The sequence below is a fragment of the Astatotilapia calliptera genome, chromosome 7, assembly GCF_964374335.1.
Source record: "Astatotilapia calliptera chromosome 7, fAstCal68.1, whole genome shotgun sequence".
NCBI lineage: Eukaryota > Metazoa > Chordata > Actinopteri > Cichliformes > Cichlidae > Astatotilapia > Astatotilapia calliptera.
In genome coordinates, this window is record NC_137428.1 from 57137546 (window position 1) to 57160509 (window position 22964).

The following is a 22964-nucleotide window of genomic DNA, read 5'->3' on the forward strand; positions in this document are numbered from 1 at the left end:
ATCATTACCAATGAAATAATGAAGCTGTTGAAGTGCATACTTGTAGCCTGTCTTGTATAGTAGGCCTCTGTTTTTGCAAGGCTAATTTGGTTTGACTAACTGTAAATGTTGAATATGCAAAGTTCTCCTGTTTGCATAGAAATACCGAAAAGAAAAGCATTATTGTGTAATGCTTTATCCATCTCTAACTTTGCAGTAATTACTTTCAAAGAAATTCTAAATTAATGGATTTAGTTATTAACTACATGAAATAATGTCAGTTATGGTCAGTAGCTGACTATTGCAAAGTAAACTGAACCAGTCCTGTGTATAATGCAATGGAATTGGTATTTTAGAAGCCCTGTCTGTTTTATCAGCTTTCTACCTGCAGCCTCCAGCCAAGAAATTTTGTGTGCACAAAATAATACTCAGTTTTGTATGTAAGAATGCAGAGTTGTCAGAAGTTTACATACACTCATCATGGCCATGAATATCATGGTAATTGGGGGCTTTAATGATTTCTTTGAACTCTTCTTTCTTTCAGGGTGGAATGGTACAGTGCATATATTTAATGACTTTAAAAAACAAAAATTGGGTGCACAAGTTTGAATTTGAATTTATTTTACTCTTTCTTGGCAGAAGAGTTCATTTAAATTGGTTGGTTTCCTGGCACTGACCAAGCTTTCAAACATAGTCCACAAATTTTCAACAGAGTTTTGGTCAGAGCCTTGGAAAGGTCATTCCAGTTGCTTTATCCATTCCAAAACCGGCTTTGATGCATGCTTTGCAACAGTTGTTGATTTGAGATGAAGCTGGAGAATTTTGAGGCAGTCTTGCATTATTTCTTCCACTTTGTGCAATGTGCCAGTACTACTGATAGCAAAACAATCCTAGAACATGATGATACCACCACCAAGTTTGACAGCTGGTTCAGTGTTATTAGGTTTGAAAGTTTCACTTTTATTGTGAAACTCAAACATAGCTCTTTACTGTGATCACATAGCTCAGTCTTTTTGGTCAGATAGTGTTTCTCCAGACTTTCCTCCAGAGGCATTTGGCTTGTAAGGTGTTGATTTTGGAGCAGAGGCTCCCTTCTTGGTCAGCACCCTCACAGGCTTGAGTTTTGGTGGTTCTTGGGTTGTTCTTGAACATCCTAACCAATTTCTTCTTATCTGAGGGTGACAGTTTGGACACTTCTTCCAGATTTTGGCAAAGTAGTGACACATGAAAATAACCTACACTGCACTTGTTTAAACTGATGATCTTGGAATCTGCAGTTGTTTAGAAATTGCCCCAAGACCTTTGCAGCTTATGCAAGTCTACAATTTTCCTTCTTCACTGAGCTGCTTAGACGTTCCCTTTAAAAAAGTTTTGCTCAATCCAATTAGTGCTGTCAAAGAAATCCTTTTGATGATGAGAGGTGATGAGAAATTAGCAGTTGTAGTCAAATGTGATCACTAATGGGAACCTTCAGCACCATTTATTTAAAAAATAAATTAAAACTACAATTAAAAAAAAGGAAGTTTATGTACATGCTAAGAGTTTATACTTTTGGCTGTGCGGATTAGAGAAAATCCAAACTAAATTCAAACTTGTGCACCCAGTATTTGTTTGTTAAAGTCATTAAAGATGCATGCTGTACAATCAGTTCACCTGGGGAAAAGATCAGTTCAAAGAAATCATTAAAAGATAGTATAGTTTTTTTTTGTTAACATCATTAAAAAATGTAAAATTATAAGAACTGAAAAATATACAGCTCTATATAGCTCTAGCCTCAGTAACCAACATTTACCACTAGGTGGAGGCAAATGCTTACTTAAATGCTGTAGACACCTTTATTGATTAAAATCTGCTGTGAACTGTGCAACGTCCAAATTGGACAAAGTCTGAGATTTATTCAGAAGTAACTGGCAGCTGCAGCCACAATTACAAGGCCCTTTCCATAATATTTTCCAAATTAAAAACAAATTAGGAAAGACATACGAATTGAGGAATAAATACGTTACTGAACAGCATGTACATATTTTTTTTAAATAGTTAATTTCAGTATAATATAATTTCAGTCACAGCTAGGGGTGGTTTTATTTACACGCATTGCTGGTCAGTTGGCTCTTTAGGAGCATATCAGCTACATTGGAAATAATATAATTTTTTTTTAGATATTTTATTCTTATAAGAAAAGAAAAGACAACTCTGAGTATAATATAACGATGCAGCCTGATTAATACCTCCTCTGTGTGCAGCGGATCATTCACTGTAATTTCTAATTAACACATTGCTATTTACTCTGCTGGATCATTAGGCCTCATCACAAAAGGATAATCCAGTCAAATTGAGAGTTTATGCTTCCCTTTCACCTTCCAACATGGCACTACATGCTAATAAGGCAAGTTGAAATTGTCCAACAAATTAAGACAAATGTTGCCTTAATACCAATAATACCAATTTATCTTAAATATTTATAAATGATGTGATGACTTTTTATTTTTAGTTAAGTGAATCCTGGAAATATTTTAGGAAATCCAAACAAAAGTGAGAAATATTTAAATAATTTGAAAATAAAATACTATCAAATGAGAAGGACATGAGACAGTAAACCCAGTGAAAGAGAAATGTTGTGGTTTTGTGTTGCACCTTTTTTTTTGGTAAATCTCTTTCTTCAATATACAGTTAAGCACCAAGAAGCAGGCATTCAGAGTACAGCTGGTCCACTGCGGCCCAGCATTGGGTTTAAACAGTAAAATCTAAAACAGCATTGTCTGATGGATAATATGTCAGGATTAGTCCTCCTTTTAAAAGTAATACACAAACTTGGGATCTGCAGCAGACCCCGCCTTTCATCCTGAAAGGATAGGGTGAACGTTAGGATCAGAAACGCAGGCTGTATGCTATTTGTGAAGCAGAATCATTAGGAAGGTTCTCTGACCAATTTCCATAAGTGGGGTAGCGGGAAGTATTTAGGCTACTCGAAGTATATCACTAATGAGAAAAGACAAAAAGGATTCATGTGCATGTTTTATGCAATCTCTTTTTGGGTGTAGATGAATAATTATTTATGATTGCAAAGCCTAAAAGGGAGGCAAGAAGATAGCAACCGAAAAGAGACTGGTAAAAAATTTAAAGAGGAAGTTAAATGAATATTTAAGGGAAGATGAAATATTTAATGGAAACAAATGAGCAAAACATTTAAAACAGCATGATAAATAGTAGAGACTGCTATTAAAATGGCCCCCATAATTTGTGCTATTTGCTACAGTAGCCGCAAGGTCTCAGTCACACTTGTAATGGTGTGAACCGAGGACTCTGACAATTGTTTTCACCGTGCCAGACAGTGTACGGAGACTCTGTATCTGTAACCCTGAGATGACCTTCTGTCTGAGAAATATTAGCCTTTGATTCATCGCAGTTTGTATTGATGCCACGAGGAAGAAACATTTTATGTTTTATTGACTGTCTTCACGTCGAGGTTATGGTTTAAAAAAACACAATTGTCTGAATTTGGTTCCAGATAATTTCTCAAGAGATATTTTCCGAAAAGAAGTCATCAGTCATTCTTTTAGTCTGACACTCACCTGCATACATCAAAAGAAAACAAAAGATCCAAAGTATGTACCAGCACGCATTCATTTGTTTTCCAAATGTGAAAATAATTAAATCAGCAAACAAATAATTATTCAAGTCAATGAGAACAATTATCTCAAAGACGCCTCTGAGACTTGGATGTGCATACTGAACTGATTAATTATCTTGCTGAAGCTAATTGAGTGGAGCTAGATCTTTGACTGCTTTCCCTCAATATGCCTTCCTTTTGATTACGTGAGGAATATCGTGTGCGCCATGCAAAATGTGGTCGAGAAATGCCCCAGTAAATGCCAAGGTGTAATGGCATAGTAATGGCGGTTTAAGAACTATGTTTAGTATTTTGCAGATCTCTTGCTCTACAGCTGCATGACATTATTCCTCTATGGGTCATAAGGAAAAAAGCTAAAAATGTCTGCGGATAGAAAAAAAGAAGCATGCACACCTCTTATGAATTTTAAGTTTCACCACATATTCTAATTTTTTATTAAACTGCCTATTAAATTTATTATATTCCCTGCGCTCATCTGTCCAAGTTTAACTTTGTCAGGGTAGCTGTGTCATGCCCTTACTAACCTGTGGGCAGACTATTACTTACTTCTGAGCCAGACAGAGATCATTACCTCTGTGAATGATGGCAAGGCAGCCCGAGCCCAACAGCTTTATTTCCCAGCTCAACTCGGCGGACGCAAGCCATCACATCCTGTTAACAATTCCATGGCTCCACCATAAAGATAAGCTCTCTCAATCAGCTCTGTCTGTCTCAGTCGCCGCTGAAGGGCCATCAGTCATCACTACCCGGGAACGGAGCCCTCCTTATTCACTTGTGATTGACACCGTTTAGATGATTCAGCTAGAATCACCAGGCTGTTTATTTCCTCAGTGGAGCAGCGTGGTGTTTTCTGATTAAGGGAGTTCATTAAATATTTATTTTTTTGATATCAGCGTATTCAGGTTTATGTAATCAGTCTTTTCTCTCTGAGCAAATATTGGCCCTTTTCATGTGGAATTTGACCAAAACGAATTAAGTCAGAGGCTTTGACATTTTAATCAGAGTGACCACAGGAAGCAAATTGCCGCTGTCAAACCACATGAAGGTCGTTTGAGTTGTTAAGAATCTGCTTGCCGTAACAGTTAATCTGTATATTCTAATGATTCTTTTACATGTGGGAGGTGGTTGATATTTTATGTATAAGCACACATTCTATTCAAGGCCCTTTATTCTATTAACCTGCACATCTTTATTAGATCCTTTCTAAGATAATGCCTGTATGGCTTAGCCTTTGATAAATATGCTTTTAGGTCTACCTAATTAATCCATTCCGCTGTGATTTTCTACACTTGTCACCCACTCTTTAACCTCGTAGCGAAGGAACAGACTCTTCCTCCTCAAATTAAAGGTCCTCTGAGATGCTGTACATGTGTGAGCTAATGATGTGGCGCGCTGTACAACCTGATGTTTTATCTTAAGGGCCTCATTGAAATGTTTTGAGTAAAAATGAATTGCGTGACCTCACTGTTGGAGTGTAGATATATTCCAAGCAAACATGTTTAAGTTTGTTGTGTCTGAATTAAGCGATGACTTTTTTGTTTTCAGTTTAAATCTTTTAATAGTAATATAGTTTCAATATAATAAAACTAGTATAATTTTATGCACATATTTGCTTTGTGACTATATCCTCAGTATCCTTCAGTTCACAAATGATTTGTACCTATTATTTTTAAACTGGGATTTCTCATATGTTATTAATTATTAATGCAACTTTACATTAATTTGAATGTCAGTATACATGGCTACTTTGAAATTCGTGTGGGCACAAAGCATTGGCATGGTGTTGAGACAGCATTTTTGAAAAGGACGCAGGAGAATAGACCTCTACTAGCTAAGTCTACTTTTACAAAATTAATTAAAGCAATTCAGCATTTTTAAATGTACCACTCAATTTTACCTTTTCCTGCCAGCATTAATAGACTTTCCAGTCATGCGGTCAAGGGAACATTCATAGATATAATGAATGGGATAAGGTGATCAGCGTGTAGACTCTTGGCCATTTCATAACGAAATCTGCTAAGCAAGAAAAAGAACAGCTGCACTCCTAATTAAAATACAGTGTGTGTCTCTTTTCATCTTTAATATGTTATATTTTTTAGAGAAAAATGGCATACTGTCATTTGCAATTTAAGTATGTTAGAAACTCAAATATGGTGTTTTAACCAGATATAACCTGTTCATGTAAAACGTTACAATGGGGCCAAACAGGGGATGTGGTTTAAAATGTCACTATACGAGTTAGAGTTACTGGCTCCGACTAGTATCTGTTCCAGGAAGCTTGGTGCTAAAACAGCACCTTTACAAGTAGTAAGTATAGTCTTTACACATCTAGGACAAATGTTGTCAGGAAGAAGCTGCTAAGCTTCTTGTGCACTCGCCAACAACAGGATCTTAACAAAAGATTTTATTATTGTTTTATTTCAGTGGGAACTAAACTGACAGCATGGTGGTGTAGTGGGTCACACTGTAGCCTTAAAGGAAGAAGGTCTGGGAGAATCCTCCAGCCAGCTCTTTCCCAGCTCCTCTCCTCTGTGTGCAGCTTGCACGTTCCCTGTGTACTCTCTCCGGGTTCTCTGTCTTCCTCTCATAGTCCAAACACATGCTTGTTAGGTTAATTGGTGATTCTCAATTGGTTGTAGTTAGGAATGTGTTATGTGTCTCTGTTTGTTATCCAGCATGTACCCCAGCTCTCACCCTATGACACCCAGGATAGGCTCCAGCATTAGTGGAAGAAAAGAGAAAAAAATGGATGGAAAATTGTACAGAAAAAGCTAGAAGGCACATTTTTTTAGGTTGTTTTTCCCTAACAAGCTACAAAGAATATTATTTATTTATAGATTAATATTATATCATTTGCAGTGTACCATTTAAGGTTAAGTTAAATAGGTTAGATTAGGTGATAATATTTACTCTTATAGGAATATTGGGTAGATCTGGTACACTGCACATCAGGCTACAACACTATTTATATAATAACAGTGAATTTTTAATTTAGTTAGGTTCAGTGAGGACACTCGTCTTAAAGATCGACACACAACTTCTATTTCTAACTGTAAGAGTTATAATATTATTTGGGAAAAACAGAGTTCTGATGCTTGCAGAATATGTCAAACAACCTTTAGTACATTCACTGTCAAAATGCCAAGACTATTTCAAAATCAGAGGCTGATCAACCCCTCAGCCAACACAAAACTCTTTGAAGAACATTTTTAATTTAGTGTGTCAGAAATACCTACCGGTAACTGTCAGTGCGTGCATCTTACATCCAGCGCGTGATGAGAAAAAACAAAACTTATAATTACTCTTACTGTCACTTTTTCACAATAAATGTTTAAGTTTCCAGCCATGCAAAACAATAAATACTGTGCACAAAAGCTTCCCTTTTCCCTTTCTGGCTTCAAGCAAAGAATTTATTCACTATTACAGCCAAACAACGTAACTACAAGAATACTTTTCCTTGTCTTTTAAAAAGATGAAATATTTTCTCTGCTGTGTAATTCTCCTCTCTGTATTTCGAGAGATACTGACCTAAAAAGGTTGATCAAAGACTGTTGGAACTCCACAGCCTGCAGCAACCAATAAATTGGTCCATTCGATGTTTTGCACTGACAAATTATTCTCCAGAGTACTAACATTCTTGGTAGCAACTCAATTAGCAAGAGACAGATGTAGCAAGAATTCACATTTATGTTTCATAGACATTTCAATATTTTATTATTTCAGTGCATGTTGGCACGGACTCTTTTATGTCATAGAAATGATAACTGTTTGCTAATTCTCACATGAAGCGGTGGTTGTTTTGGTTGCTTATTGCAGATTTGTAGGGAAGCTGCACTTTGTGTAAAAGCCTCGAGGCTTTCGCACAATGTTGGAATGGCCTTGAGCATCCATATGTTTTAGTTTAACTGTTAAAAGCCAATATATTTTTTATTGTAGCTCGGGGTGGGGGCAGATCCCACTCACTGTTAATGTAAAGAGAAATGTCGCCAAAAGAAAAGAGGAGAAATGAGACACTTTTCATTCTAACCATTAGTGATGCATATATATTTGAATTTCACGAGTGAATTCGGAGCATCTCAGTGTAACGTGAAATGATTGGTGAATTAAAATATTATCACATTATTCAGGTAAGAAGATATACAAAGCACTTATTCACTGATTATCAAATTACTGAAAACAATACCCCCACCTCGCCAGAAAACACATTTGCCATTCATCCGATCTCCTTTGCACAAGGGAATATGCACTATCATTAATATGCGTGGGTCCCCCTTGTCTGTGTTTGGGCATTTGATATTAACCCTCAGAATCACTGGTGACCTATCACACAAAACCATATGGTTAACAATGAGTGATCTTCCTGCTGTTCAAGCATCATTTACCCTGAGCTTTCCTGCACGATTCAATGAAGACAGGTGAAAGCATTAGGAGTTCTGTTCAGCTCACAGATTGTAGAGATTTAGATGAACTGTATCTTATTTTTATCTATATGCACCATTTGAACATTTTATTTAGCTCTTGTACTTAGATGCTCTGTGGATTACGGAGCATCAGCAACATAAATATCTGATTATACTCATGTTTTGAAAATCAAACATTGGGGATTACCACCTTATGTCCCAGGAACTGAGTCGAGTGAGGTATGATGTACCAATAATGCATCTCCACACATACAAATACCACCAAAACAAGCTGAGTGCCTGAGCTGCAAAACACATGGCACTCTTTCCGCTATGCAAATATGAAATTGAACCAGAGCACAGAGCAGCATTATAGTCTCACTGTACATTTGCAGAGAACATTTGAGAATACCAGACTGCATAATTAACTTCCAATTGAAAAGTTCCCTCGAGTCAATCCTCTGCTTTATTAACAAAGTAATGAAGCTATTTTTTAATTGGCCATTTCTTTGTAAACCAAATTAAATAAAATGACAAGGGATGTGTTGCTGAAGCTTATGATGTCTGGTCTTCTTTAGTTTTGTATTTATGTTTTTGTATATGGAAAGCATCTAACATGCACTGATGTGGGATTATTGATAAATTCTGTGCATATTATATACTATTTACTACAAGGTTGTGCTTTTAGTGAATGTATGAAAACAAAATACCAGTTTTTATATGTGTTAGATGAGATATTGTAAATGGCCTGTATTTGTATAGTGCTTTACTTAGTCCCTAAGGACCCCGAAGCACTTTACACTACATTCAGTCATTCACCCATACTGGTGATGGCAAGCTACATTGTAACCACATCTGCCCTGGGGCGCACTGGCAGAGGTGAGGCTGCCGGACACTGGCGCCACCGGGCCATCTGACCACCACCAGGGTGAAGTGTGTTGCCCAAGGACACAACGACCGAGACTGTCCGAGCCGGGGCTCGAACCGGCAACCTTCCTATTACAAGACGAACTGCCAACTCTTGAGCCACGATTGCCCGATTGTGTAAAGACAAATGTTATGTTATTATGTGTATGTAAGCATGGATTTTTGCTATAACAATTATGTTTTTGTCTTTACAGATACTGACCGAGATTTGTATGGTTTACTATGTAAGTATATCTTTATTAAAGGCAATGGAAACAAGAGACTTTTACTGTGGATTTTTAGTTTACTACAGATGTTCAGTGGAGTGCATTACAACTAATTCTAATTAATCCAAATTTAAAATCATTTTAGATATAGTTACTAATTATTTATATCATTGTTTATTTTTTTCTTGTTTAATTTGAGATTTTTCATGTGTCCCACATGCAGAAGAAGTCACCACTTTTTGTGTGAACATGCGTATTCCACTTATGTATTTTATGCAGTCTCGCTGGCTGCCTGCAAAAAAGTAAAGAAGACATTGAATGGCATTCTAAAATATAATGTAGGGCTATGACAGTTTCAGAAACATAGCTGCAGTGCTCATAACAGTTTGAGATTGAGCCGAGTGTTTCATAATTTAGATCAAAGTAAAAAAAAGAAAGAAAGAAAAAAACGAAAGCACAACACGCCTTTGTGGTACTGCATGAAAATGTCTTGCAGCATAGCTTAAAGAAGACAACCAAAGGCTTGATGAGCAGCTGTGAGGACATCAAACAATTCTGCCTCCTCCTGAAGAAATACTAGAGAATTTCTTTGGTAAGTGAGTCTGTGTTTTTGTTGGCAGAGATTTCAGAATCAGTGTTGCACTTAGCTGCAGGGAGGCACCAGTGGAGGACTACCTGGATAGCCTTCCTAACCACAGATATCACCCACAGTGGATCATTAGGATCGTGCCAAAGATGGATGGCTATTTTCTGCACGACTTGCTGGCCGCCACTGTAAGAGTAGGGCGCATGCTTTCCTCTGGTCCCTTGGCCTGCGTGCTGACCTGCTCTTGGGTCTTAGTTAACATTCAGGGAGCCCTGACCTGAAAAGCAGGCTTGGCAGCAGAACCAAGGTCCCATCCTCCCCAAAGAAATTAGAGGTGGTAATCTTTCAGGAACAACTTGCTAACCTCCCAGACCATGTAACCACGGGATGCAGATAATTGCCCTGCTTGTGTTTTGCAACCCCTCTGTATCTCACTGTCGCTGGTAAATGACAGGTTGTGTCCAATTTGTGTGTATTTGACAGCTGAGAATTGACAAACGATGGCTAGGGCCAAAAGAAGGTTACATTTAAACACAGCTCAGGTCAATGAGGTAGATGTCTGCATGCTGAATCACTGTCAGGAAAACTAATGATATAACATTATAACACAACAGACCACGGTAAAAGATGAAGTGTGAGATGTCATATTGGTACTATAATCAACCAATGTCTGTTTCAACTGCACATTTATCTTGATTTTGCATAGACATTCACATATTCTAGTCATTGCTGAATGGAAACACTGAGGAATACATACAAATAGCTGTTTATGCAGGCAGATCCTTTCGCACCACACAAAACTACTGTGACATTATGGTTTCTCACTACAATATTATAGCCTCGCCAGTTTTAATAATTATCGTTTATATATTTTTTCCCTGTAATACTACTGGGACTATTCCAGTTTCAGTGTAATGGAAACAAAAAACCCACTCTGTTAAGCATTAGAAACAAATATTTAATTCGCTGTGTCTAAGATGTGTTACACCTGCTGTAGCAATTTCAAAAACACACAGGAAGTCTGAATAATCAACACAGAAAGAGCTTTGGAACCAGCACGCGAGTTGTGGCATCTTGACAAGTCTTTAAGTAAGTCTTACAAGAACAAACACCCCTAGGCTCACTTGCTTCGGTGCTTAAGTCACAACAGATACAGCCACAAAACTTAATTTAGTCTCATGAATATCAGAAATGCAATTTTTATTTATGTTCTTCTTTTTACAAGTAACAATCATTATGGCAGCTAATAATAAGCATTAGTAGAACCTAACTCCATGTAGCTGGAGGTTATGTGGACATGGAGTGTCCAGGAAGCTCAAGGACGGCCCAGACTCCCAGATTAAACAACATTCACTCTCTGTCAAATGCCTAGCTCCCAGAACTGCCAAGCCAGAGGAAAATGAGCCCCCACATGACCCTCGCTGTGGATGACAGGATAAAACACAAGACAGTTGTGCCTGAAGGAGACTCGGGATAACGAAATAATCTTTAATCTCTGTCCCTTCAAGGCACTTTCAACACCTGTTATTCTTGATGGCATTGTGAGAGAGGGCAGTTCATAGATTCATTTTAAGCCTGGTAATTATTACACTAATTATTCACTTCGGTGTGGGGTGATTACCAGTCCTCGTTCAGGTGAATACTCGTCCGCGTGTACAACAGCTGTGGCCGCAGCAGCTTGGTGGAACAGTTGTTCCACTCCTTTTTCCCTTGCAGATATTTGACCTTTTGTCATGTTTGCAATCTGTACTTTGGGGGACGGTGGAGGGGGGATGAGAGAAAAACAGCCAGAAACTTTTAATTGCTCAATAGAAACAGTAGTGAAAGGCACAGGGTTGGCCATCTGTTCAGCCCACATCTCTTTAGCAAAGAAACTTTCTATTTAAACAGGTTGCTTGGTTTCCATTACCATATATGATGAATATAAGGTACTCCATGGGCTAAAAGGAGAGTTACTGCGGCGTTGTCCTGCGTAAGAATGAAACATTATTTCTCCTAAATTAATGAGTACTCATAGTATTTTTGCTCTATCTCTTTAATAATGAATGAATCAAGATATATTCTTTTCATTTAATGGGATGCATTTATAATCAGAGCTTGAAGGTCCAAAAGCCTTAAAGACAAATATTTCTGCTCTTTGACTAGATTTAATTCAATTAGTAGAAATACAACATCAAATACTATGCCTCCATTAACAGATCTTTCATGTTAAAAATGAGTATCATGAATATTGCATCCGTGATCATATGAAAACAGTTATTCTCTGATGCGTTTAGGTTTCAGAAAGAAACGCCACACCAGCAGGCCATTGTTTCAAAATGAAATGGCACAAAAGGGTGGCAATGAAATACTTTTGAATTTTCTGCCATTTGTATTCGTTAAGGTAAAGATGCACCATATTATTTGTCATCAAAACCAACAATGCATTTTTCTGCTCGTCAGTACTTTGTTGTTCCTGATCTCCTATCTCCACTAAAAATGTAACTGTTAATTGAAATATTCACTTCCGTTTTTTAAACTGTTTTCATGTAGAGAAAAATCTGGCCACTGTATTTTTAAGACGAATAGATGGCATTAAATAGTTGCTTGGTTGTAGATCAGCATATGTAGGAGTGATTTATTTAACCGAGAAGAAGTTATTTAACATAAGAAGAATTGACTTTAAGTAAATTGCATTTCCTGTGTTTATCACAATCATTGTTGAAATTGTTGTCATTTCACCACTTCACATATGTGTTACACAGACGTCATTTGTCATTCATTGCTAGCTTAACCCTTTTATTACTTTGCAAAAGCACACAATTTCAAAACAGGAGATAACAAGTGTTATTACAGTACTGTGATATTGTATGTTACTCTCCAGCTCTCCCAAAAAACCTGGATCCATAGCTGTGAATCCTGTTGGCACACACACTAAATACAACATATCTCCATACAACCCACCCACACGTGCTCTGAAGTGATCCGCACACCTTCGACTAACCTTCAAGAAACTCAAATGTCAAATCAAAGTCTTCTGAAGTTAGAAAAACCAGTAAAAAGAAATCCAATTCTTTCTCTTCTAAAGGTCAGGTTTCACTGTCCCTGGAAGCACTCCTGAAATATAAATGCTCTGTAACGCCATTGTCTGCTCATTGCTATACACACTCGAGGCAATGTCAATTTTGTGGAAGTACTTGCAGATTAAGTCAGCCGGACGTCAAGGGCCCTTGAAGAAGCTGCTATCTTGTAGTAGCGAGGGGTCTGAAAGCCCTTGTCTATTACCAGAGACACCCCAAGGACAGATGTTTTAGGCTTAGGGGGGTGATAGAGCATAATAGCACATTAGATTCCTAATGTATCTTGGATGCAGGACTCAGGAGAGACAGAACTCCTGGGTAATCCAAATTCATTTCTCTCTCCCTCATTTCCTCCTTTCTTTCTTTTCTTCTTTCCATCCAGTGTTGAGTCCTCGCTGCCTCTTGAGGTGCTGAATCTTAGCCTGAAGCTACATGCTACACAGTCCATTCATCAAAACCATGACCCTCTTCAGTCAGGGACAGGATGCTATGGACTAATGAACTCAGTGCAAGGTATGAATGTATGCATGTCATGTTTTTTGCTCCATAGAGGAGGGAATCTTTACTTATTTCAGACTTCATAACACATCAAACATACCAAACAGAAGAGCCCGGTCTGCCTGCTGTGCCCTAATGTCATTGATCTTGTTATGGGAGTGAAATTATTCAACTAAAAACAACCCTGAAAGGCTGAGTGTCATTGTGATATATCATGTGTGATATTGGCTTCAACAGGCAGTATACTTGGGAAATGGATGTATATGTTTGATTTAGGAGGAAAAGCACTTGCGGGGAAATAGGTTTTGTCAGTCAATCTTTTGTCAAGATTTTCCTACAAGGCCTCGATCTCTGGTAAATATATTGTCATAAAGCTAATATGTAATGAAGAGCACTGGTGTAGCATTCCCCTCTGGAGTTTTTGAACTGTCGTACATCATAAGCAAATTGGTGCTAAAGAAATTTTCATTTTCTGTCTCAGCATGAATCTGTGGTCTAGGCTAATAAACACATACGAGTTGTATGAAATAGCACCCCAACCCACCAATCCCTTCCCACCACCACCACCGAGGAGCCCCCACTCCCCATTCTCCAACCCCAGGCCAAGGGTACACCTTGATGAGCAAAGAGGGAGGCTAATTCAGTCCTCAGGCTTAATTAATCCTATGTCTTATTTGATGAATGGCTCCCAAATTGTGCTGTAATAGTGGTATTTTTTTTGTGTGTGTGCGTGTGGAGGGGGCTGCGGAGAGGTGTGTTGACACGAAGCTAGGAGAAAGTCAAAGTCGGGACTTCCGAGAGGCTTCACTTGAGGCTTTGTTTGCAAAGTTGCCGTCCTCTGTAGACAGATAAAGCCCTGTCCTCTGACGTCAGGCCAGCAGGAGAGAGTGATGGTGTGCTGTAGGGAACATGTGTTTATGGATCTCTCCAAGCTAAGATCACTATAGGAGTCCACCGGCTTTGCCGCACGCTGGGTTTGTCACTTTTTGCCAAACATGATTTGTTGTCTGTAAATACGCAGAGTGCCCTGTACTTTTCTTTCTTTTTTTATTTGAATGCTTGCCTCAGGGGGATAACACATTACATTGACAAATCCCATGTTTGAATTTCTAATGGGAGGTGCCTAAACTATTCTAAACCAACAGTTTTTCTTTATGATGAATCTGAATGTGATGCTAAATTGTTCAATTATTTGGCCAAGGTTATATTTGAAAGCATGAGATAGTGTAATTCATAAATCTGTTGAGACAATAAATATATAAGTTTACTAAATAAATATATGTATCTATTTTTTTTCTGTTGTAAATGTTCCTACAGACCATTTGATATTCAGGACTCCTGCTTTTGCCCCGTTTAATATGAATCCTTTTGTCACAAAGCCTTCTGTTTTAAGTATGTATTGTCCTAACAGAGGTAGCACTTAAAAACTAACGATGTCATAAATTTTTTCTGGCTAATGTGGCAGGCGTAAAAGGAGCTTTGGCGGGTGGGGTGAGGGTCTGGTGATTTGAGAGGAACGATGATGAGATTCGGTGGCCCAGCCCAAGCAATGAACTTGATTAAACTAATCTCATCTCTATCAAAGCATCACTCGGATCCCCCCTTGTCCCATTATTCATGGCAATGGGATAATTACACTGAGATGCATGGGGCCAGACAGATAGTACTGTGGCGCGGGCCCTCAGACCCTGGGCTATGGCTCCACTTCTATGCAGCCTGTTCATTTTAAACACAGATTAATTATGGTCAATGGGATGGTTCGCATCTGTCACTCTTAGTAGAAAAAATGGAAATTATTGCCCTCAAGATGATAAAGGATGTATATTAAGTCATCTTCTAGTTGGAGGTTCAATAGGGATGAATACAATCAGCATTTTAATTCTGACATCAGCATTGTGTGCCAGAATAACCTGGAAAAACAGGAGCAGGAGACACATCAATGTCCTAAAACCAAAGTATACAGAGATAATGACAACTGACTCCAGTATTTATCACCTATCTAAGCATATCTGCATGATATGTATGCATCTGTCAATGCAGTGTGTTGTCATAAGTTTATAGGTCAGTAAATGTCAATTGATAATGCCATCTATATTTATATATTTGCATATTTGGTTGAATTAATATGGTAACGAGGAGATTTTAGGATTTACTTAACCTTGCTTGTCCTTGTGTCCAGAACTCGCATGAGCTCAGCCACAGCAGCCTCATCTGGTCATAAAGTTACAACTTTAAAGGTTAAATTAAATTATTATTTTGCGCAATATTGGAATTGCATACAGCTAGTATATATGTTATTTTTTAATTACATTTTAACAAAGAAAATCTAACTCTTAGGTTAATGGGATGTCAAACTTTATTTATGAGCATAGATAATTATTAAAAAACATGTTATGCTGTTCCTTTTCAAGTAAATGTGTGTGCAGTTTTTCCCAGTCTACTAAGTGTTTATTTGATGAAGGTAAAAGCCAGAGCAGATGTTTGTGATCTGTGTCATTTCTTTGGTTGTCTTTCTGTCTGTCAGCAAGATTACAAAAAAAATATATGAAGCAGAATTCTCTTAAATATGTAAACTCTGTAAACTTGCCTAAAGATAAAATGATGATGCACGGGCAAAGAAAAGCCCATCAAATTTTGCTTTATCCAGATCACTTCCTTTAAAACCACACATGCACTCACCAAGTGCCCTATCTAGTTTATTTATTGAGCCGGAGAATAAGAAGCTTTATCCATGATTTTATCCAGCTTAACTGTTGAGAGTACATGTTCGTAGGTTTAGTGTCTTTTTTTTAAATTTGTATTTGGATGACTGCGTCAAATGCAGCAAAACAGTAAGAGGCTTGTAGGGACCACCTGACACACACACACACACACACAGTTTCACATACACACCCAAAGGGACTCCTGAGGGACAACAGAGAGTGATGAACAAGCAATAGACACCCAGCCAGTGTAATTATCTCCTCGAGTGGTGTATGCAGTCACTGAGCTCTGCCCTGCCACGGTCAGAGCTCTGCGACCCTCAGCGCTCATCTGCAGGTTATTTTTTTTTTCCAACACAGTGATTGGGCTTCTTCCTTCGCAAGCCCTAAGGATGTTTTTCTGCAGCTCAGTCTTTCAACTCTGTCCCCGAGGACTAACATGTAGTCACTGACAACTGGCCACTTGAAACTAACAAGATTATTTGGTTGCACATCGTATTAGCTCCCTCTCTTTCCTTTGTGAAGTGATATGTACCTGAGATGACACCGTTGTTGTTGTTGTTTGTAAATCAACAGCTCTCAGTAAAATTTCGGTTTATTATAATAAACAGGGTGAGTCCGGATGTGTGCAGACATGTTTATTTTTTGTCTTCGGGGGTTTATTTATTGAATTAAAATCACATATTAATTAACACCCCTCTTTTGCGTAGTAATTCTTTATATTTGGACATGGTCCAATGCAGTAAACATGCTCTCAGTTGCAAATGTTTATTGCAGTATTGTTTGTAATGGTCACCTTTCCCTGAACCAGCATTTTATATGCTCTGACTTAACAATCACAGATTGCAAATCAAGAGTGTTTTTAAAATGAAATGCAAGTATTAAACACTAAAAGGATAAAAGAGCTGGGTTTTACCTTGTCCGTTGTTTCAATTGTTTTACTTACCTGACATCTACTCAGACAACATGCGATTGCTGTTTTCCCCCAATGGTGACAACTGTACCAGTGATGATTTTTAATTTTTTTTTTTTTTGTAATCCATCATTTTAAATTCTATTAAGGGTTAAAGTTAGCTCTTTTAGGGCCTAGGTGTTTTTTTTTACCTCAGCTAATTCAAGTCACTGACTGAACTAGACCTTTTGACTGTTTGTGGAACCTTTTTAATATAGTTTTCAATTGTCTGACAAATAATTAGGCTTACTTTGCAGTTAAACACAGGTCCTCCAGGTCCATGAGCGAAAGTGCAGTTTTTATTTGTATATGATGTAGCACATTAGCCAAAAAACCCATTCAGCCTTGCTAGCCCAACTTGCTAGTGTTAGCTGATTACTCTGGAGCCATATATTACTTATAATATATGGCTACAAAAAACAAGATGGTGATCTCTGTAATGCAGCAATTGAGGCTTCAAAACAAGTGTCATGCTGGTGATGTCCATCTTTAACAGTCTTCTAATTTGACGATGATTTTTACTTGAGAGGGAGAGATTTAGTTACAGTTCTGTTATGCTAATCTCGTAAAAGTTGGCTATAGTCCCTTGTCTTATTTATTATTATCTTCAGTGTACACCATAATCAACCTGCACATACTGGGGGAAACAGCATCACGACTAACAGTCCATTTAGGCCAAAAAATGTGAGTCAAAGATGGCTTGTAAACAAATTCAGTCTCACCTCAGCTGTTCAAGGCAGGAATTTGAATGTGTAACTGGAAGGACATTAACTTCTGCTACCGTAGCTTCAAGGGTTCTATACTGATAAATTCTGAGAATGATTTGCATTATGGAGATGTTTCCAAGTTGGACCTGATTATACATCAATATTTTGTCAGTACAGTTAAATGGAATAGCACTTAACAGTATTAGTGCAATCAAACAAAATGAAAAGCAATTTAGACAAATTGTTGCTGAATATACAACACACCAATATTAAGTTCAATGTCATTGTAATCTATGTGTTTTAATTCAATTCAGTTTTAAATAAAGTGTCATAAAGTGTCAAATCACAATAACCCCAAGGTGCTTTATATTGTAAGGTAAAGACAGGAGTTGCACTCAGTGCAGTCTTCTGCTGCTGTAGCTTATCTGCTTCATGGTTCAACATGTTGTGCATTCAGAGATATTCACCTGCATACCTTGGTTGTAATGAGTGCTTGGTTGAGTTACTGTTGCAGCATTTCTGGCCACTCTCCTTTGACCTGTGGGATCAACAAGGCATTTCTGGCTGGAGGACTGCCACTCACTGGACATTGTCTCTTATTCAGACTTGAGAGAGCCCTCTCTCCTCAATAGACCAGCTGTTTCTGAAATACTCAGACCAATCTGTCTAGAACCAATGGGACATTTTATCATTAATTCACATCCTTCCCATTGTAATGCTTGGTTTCAGCAGGTCATCTCCTGCACCCCTAAGCGCGAGACGTGCTGCCATGTGATTGGCCGGTTAGATATTTGCATTAACGAGCACCTGAACAGGTGTAAGCAACCAGAAGTGTTATGTTATGTTAATGAGTAATATGATAATAGAAGCTGTTGTAAATTAAAATGTAATGTCTTTATTACTTTATATATTTATTTTTTTAAACTAGGAGTTACTTTGCAGATCGGATTGTAGGTGTAAAACACACGATCGGTGATAAAGTATTTCCTGTTGCTAAAACTGACACTTTGTAATTTTTTACAGCACTGTCCAAATTTGGCTGGTTGAATGCGCTTTACCTGGATCATGTCTTAAGTGAATCAATATGTCTTTCAAGCATGGCTATTAACAGCAGTGTCCTTTCATTCCCTTTTTCTCCATCAAACCACACTAATGCTGATTTACACAGTTTAAAACCTTGGCCATATCCCTTACCTTCCAAGGAGATAGGGTAATTAAATTGGTACTTTTTACAAGTCGTTCTCAATAAATCTGAATAAATTAACAAGGCATTACTAAGACTGCTACATTAAATTTGCATAGTGTGTTTAATGAATATGCAACTGCAAGTGAAAAGGTCTGCTACTGTGAACTCTTGAAATTAGCATAACTACTTCCAGCATGTTTCTTAAATAATGCTCTCATTTGCACATCACTGAGTTGGCTAATTCTAACTTCAGTCAGTGTAGCCTCATAATTAAGACTCTTGCTTTAATTTTTAATGAAGTTTACGTTACATCAATCCTGACAGTAATGAGAGGGACATGGAAACAAAAAGGCTGCTAATAATTAAATTCACCGACCAGTTTGAGGCATAGTAATTCCTGAGGAGAAATTACATGACTAATTATTAATTTGATATTCATACCATTCCATGGATAGACTCACATAACTGCTTGTCCTGGTGCCAGTTATGCTGAAATGCAAAATGCCTTTTTCACTGCCCCCATGACTAGGTCTCACATGGATTTTAGTACACAATTAATCATGTTGACACTCGCGATTAAATGCTTTTTATTGGTCCCAGTTTATTAGGCCATATTACCTGAGTTGGTTTAAGGGCCATTCAAGACTGTCAGTGAAATGTGGGCATAAACAAGGTAATGATTGAATGACAGTGCTTCGGTGATGTGGAGGCAGATCGACCTCACTGATAATAAATGTCTCTCTCTCAGTCGAGGAGGTTTCGGTGTAAGGAATTCAGAACTGTGTTTATTTGTAGAAGAGTGTAAGAATTATAGAAAACAAGAAAAAGTGCAACAGTGCCAATGTGCGATGTGCTTTTTTTGCCCAGATTTGGATTATTTATTTAAATTAATTTTGGGGAATTAAGCACCAGCTAATGACAATCATCTCAGTGACCATTATAAATAGGAACCCAACAGTTAAACATTTGCCTATGAGAAAGCAAACGGTGACAGCTCGGAGAAAAGACTCCATACTGTTAGGTATTAACCATGTTTGCATTTATTTTTAATTGACCACCAAAGGTTTGGATTAGTGTGTACCTTGCCAGCTTGTGTCTGAAGATGTAGTTGCAAACAGAGCTTGGTGTTTTCATCCAGTTTCCCCCCTTGGACATCTTCCTATCCTAGTTTTCGTGACAACTGGCTATTCTGCTGAAAGTTAATTATTTGGGATTGTAATAGCTTTGGTTTTGGCAGGGGAACTGAACATTTCCCTTGCGGATAAGCCTGTTAACACTCAGTCTGTGCCTACAGTGACCAATAAAGACTTTTCCTGATATGCAGCGGTACTTGACATTTTATAGGATTCTTCTTGTGCTTTTCCATTAGTGCATTATAATAGCATAAACCTCGACTCTAGATTAAATTTGTTTGATAGAAATGTAATTGCATTCTTCTGTGTGCAGTGCAGCCTCTGTGCATTTCCCATGTATAATTCAGATGCCTTGTCACATCCGAAGCACTTGCTCCTGAATGGGTCAGAGTCAACAACATTATTTTCAAGTGTACACCCTTAAGATTCTAGTAATCAACACGGCAGTTCATCAGGTCCATTACTATCCTTCAAAAATAAACGTTCTCGTATATCAGCTACGGCGCCGCTTCAAGAACTCTTAATCAACAGTGTTTCGGAAACATAAATACATATTTCTCTCTAGACATTTGCCATGCTTTCCTAAAAGTCCTTGGCTGCCAGTTAGGGGCTGCGTCTTCAGCAGCCTGATGGAATAATGATGCAGAATCTGCACTGTGTCATGTCTTGTCAGCATGCTTTTACAGAAACACATCAAGTCCCGCCTTAAATAACTTGACAAAATCCTTTTGCAGGATTGTTTCCAGTGGCCCTGTGATTAGCTGTGGATTAACAGGACCTTTATGTTTTCCTCACTGCACTCATGCCTTCAGCGTAGGTTAGCTGCCCTGTTACTAAACAAATGAATCAGTGCCTGGAACTGTGTCATGCATATTATCTTTCAGCAGGAGGCACATTGAGCTGGTCAACAATAAAGAGCATTTCAAAGCACACCATGCAACATTTCTTGTTTCTCTTTAGGGCTTCTTGTGATTTACAGCGATGCTTGTTTATGCTTAGCAATGCAAATTTGAGTCTTACAGCGGCATATATCACATACCAATTAAAACATATCAGTGGAAGTGGCACTTAATGATTGGTTATTTTGTTAGCCGCTCATGAGTAAATGACTGAATCTTCTGTGATGGCTGCAGAAAGACAGACAGGCAACTCTAAAATAAGAGCAGATTACACATGTAGGTCAGAAAGAGTGTGTTATCTCGTTTTCTTAGGTGTTCACAAACAGAATATGTTTGCAAACTTTTTTTAAATAAAAATTTCTGTGATATGTTTTTAGTCTTTTACCTTCCCCGTGGGTGTCCCGAGGATCAGCCATGTGTTTTTGTTTACGTGTGCTGTAAACACTCCTGTATTGTTATTGCGTATTGTGTTGTTCTGGTCTTTGGCTCCGTTAACCGTCCGTGGAGACCAAGCATTTTTCCCTGATGTATAAGATGAAAGACAGAACAAAATGCCCCTCATTTGGTCCCAGTTGGTTAAGTGTGTTCTGATCACTGCCAAGGTCTGGATGAACATGAGCCACACAAAGGACCGTGCCTTCCAACCACATAAGCTCACAATAAAAAAGGGATTTGCCTCCATTAGACGTCTTTCACATTAACCCCCAAAGGAGAGACGTGTTGGTGGTGTTGCGGAGGACATGTCAACTTTCCTTACAACTGATCCCTGAGTTCAAAGCTTTTTATTTTTTAAATCCTGCAATTAATTTGTGACAAACAGGCAACGCTTAAAGGGCAGTAATTGTTTTGTACTAATTTTCCTGCAATGAAAAGATAATGGCAGAGCAAAAGGCAAACATGAAGGTTAGAGGTTTTAGGTTAAACTTATAACGTTGACCTCAAGAGGTTGTAATTTCCCCTGCCGTGACCCAGTATATTGATCCGTTTTCTGCCATTTAGTTTATATGTCACCTGCCATCTGGGTAGGTTGTGCTATTGTACATCAGTGTGTAATGACACTTAAGGGGAGTATGAACGTACGATTTTAATCGTGGTATACCTTCATTAATATTACTTCACCCTCTGATCTCGTCCTCATTGCGCTCTTGCACTGTGTTTCACGTCAAAGTCTTCCACCTCATTTTTATCCCCTGCGTACAGGATTGACCTATGTTAATTCACACCTTTTTGTGCATAAAAGCCCTTTTATCTTGCTTCGTCACAACGAAAGTTCGTTCTTCTGTTGAGTTTGTTGTTAATATATCATGATCTCACACTGATAAATAGTTCAGTATTCTCTCATTTTCAACAGTATATACAGTGACTGAGAATTTCCATGATTATTGTTCAAATGAAACCAGTTCATTATGAGGTAATACATAGTGTATCAGTGAGGGCTTTTGCATTTTCTTCTCAATATTGATATGGATTCTGCCATATTGTTATTCTGTTTTCTCCTCTCATCTTTCACCCATTTCCATTTCTCTCTCATCTTCTTGCTCTTTGCTCCTTCCCCTTTTATATCTGTCAGCTGGCTAAGTATCACGTGTAGTTTAATGGTATGATTTGTTGTTACAGAGTCATCTGTCACTAAAGAAGCTAAATGAAATGGGAGTGAGAGTGGCACCGTCTTGTCTGTAATGAATTATGCAGGGGGTGGGTGGGGGGGTGGAGGGGTCAGGTGGGGGGCCGCTGTTTTGGTTACACTCCACGGCACAAACAGGGACCTCAGGTAGTACACTCATCAGTCCTGCTGTTTCTCACCATATGGAGTCAATGAACTGGGACACCCTCCTACACACACTCACACTTACCATGCACACTCGTGTGCCTGAAGACAATCTCATAGTAATACAGTAGATAGATGGACAGATAGATTTAAAAACAGTCCCATGTTGTCATAGTGATTCTTCAATATGACTGTAATTTAAAAAAAAAAACTCTCTGTGTACATGCACATAGAGAGAGTGATTACTATTTACGCTTGTAAAACTCTTCCTTTAACTATCAATTACACTGTCCCCATCTTATGGCCATTGAGTGAAACTGCTGCCTCTCGG

The 22964-nt window shown here is 38.2% G+C and overlaps 1 long non-coding RNA gene across 1 annotated transcript in view; it reads left to right on the forward strand.

The window, feature by feature from the left end:
- The first annotated feature begins 9328 nt into the window (after positions 1 to 9328).
- Positions 9329 to 22964, forward strand: part of LOC113026780 (uncharacterized) — a 72708-nt gene continuing 59072 nt past the window's right edge. The window contains exons 1-2 of the long non-coding RNA XR_003272954.2: positions 9329 to 9735; positions 13171 to 13301. This is a non-coding gene — a long non-coding RNA (uncharacterized LOC113026780). The remainder of the gene's footprint in view (positions 9736 to 13170; positions 13302 to 22964) is intronic.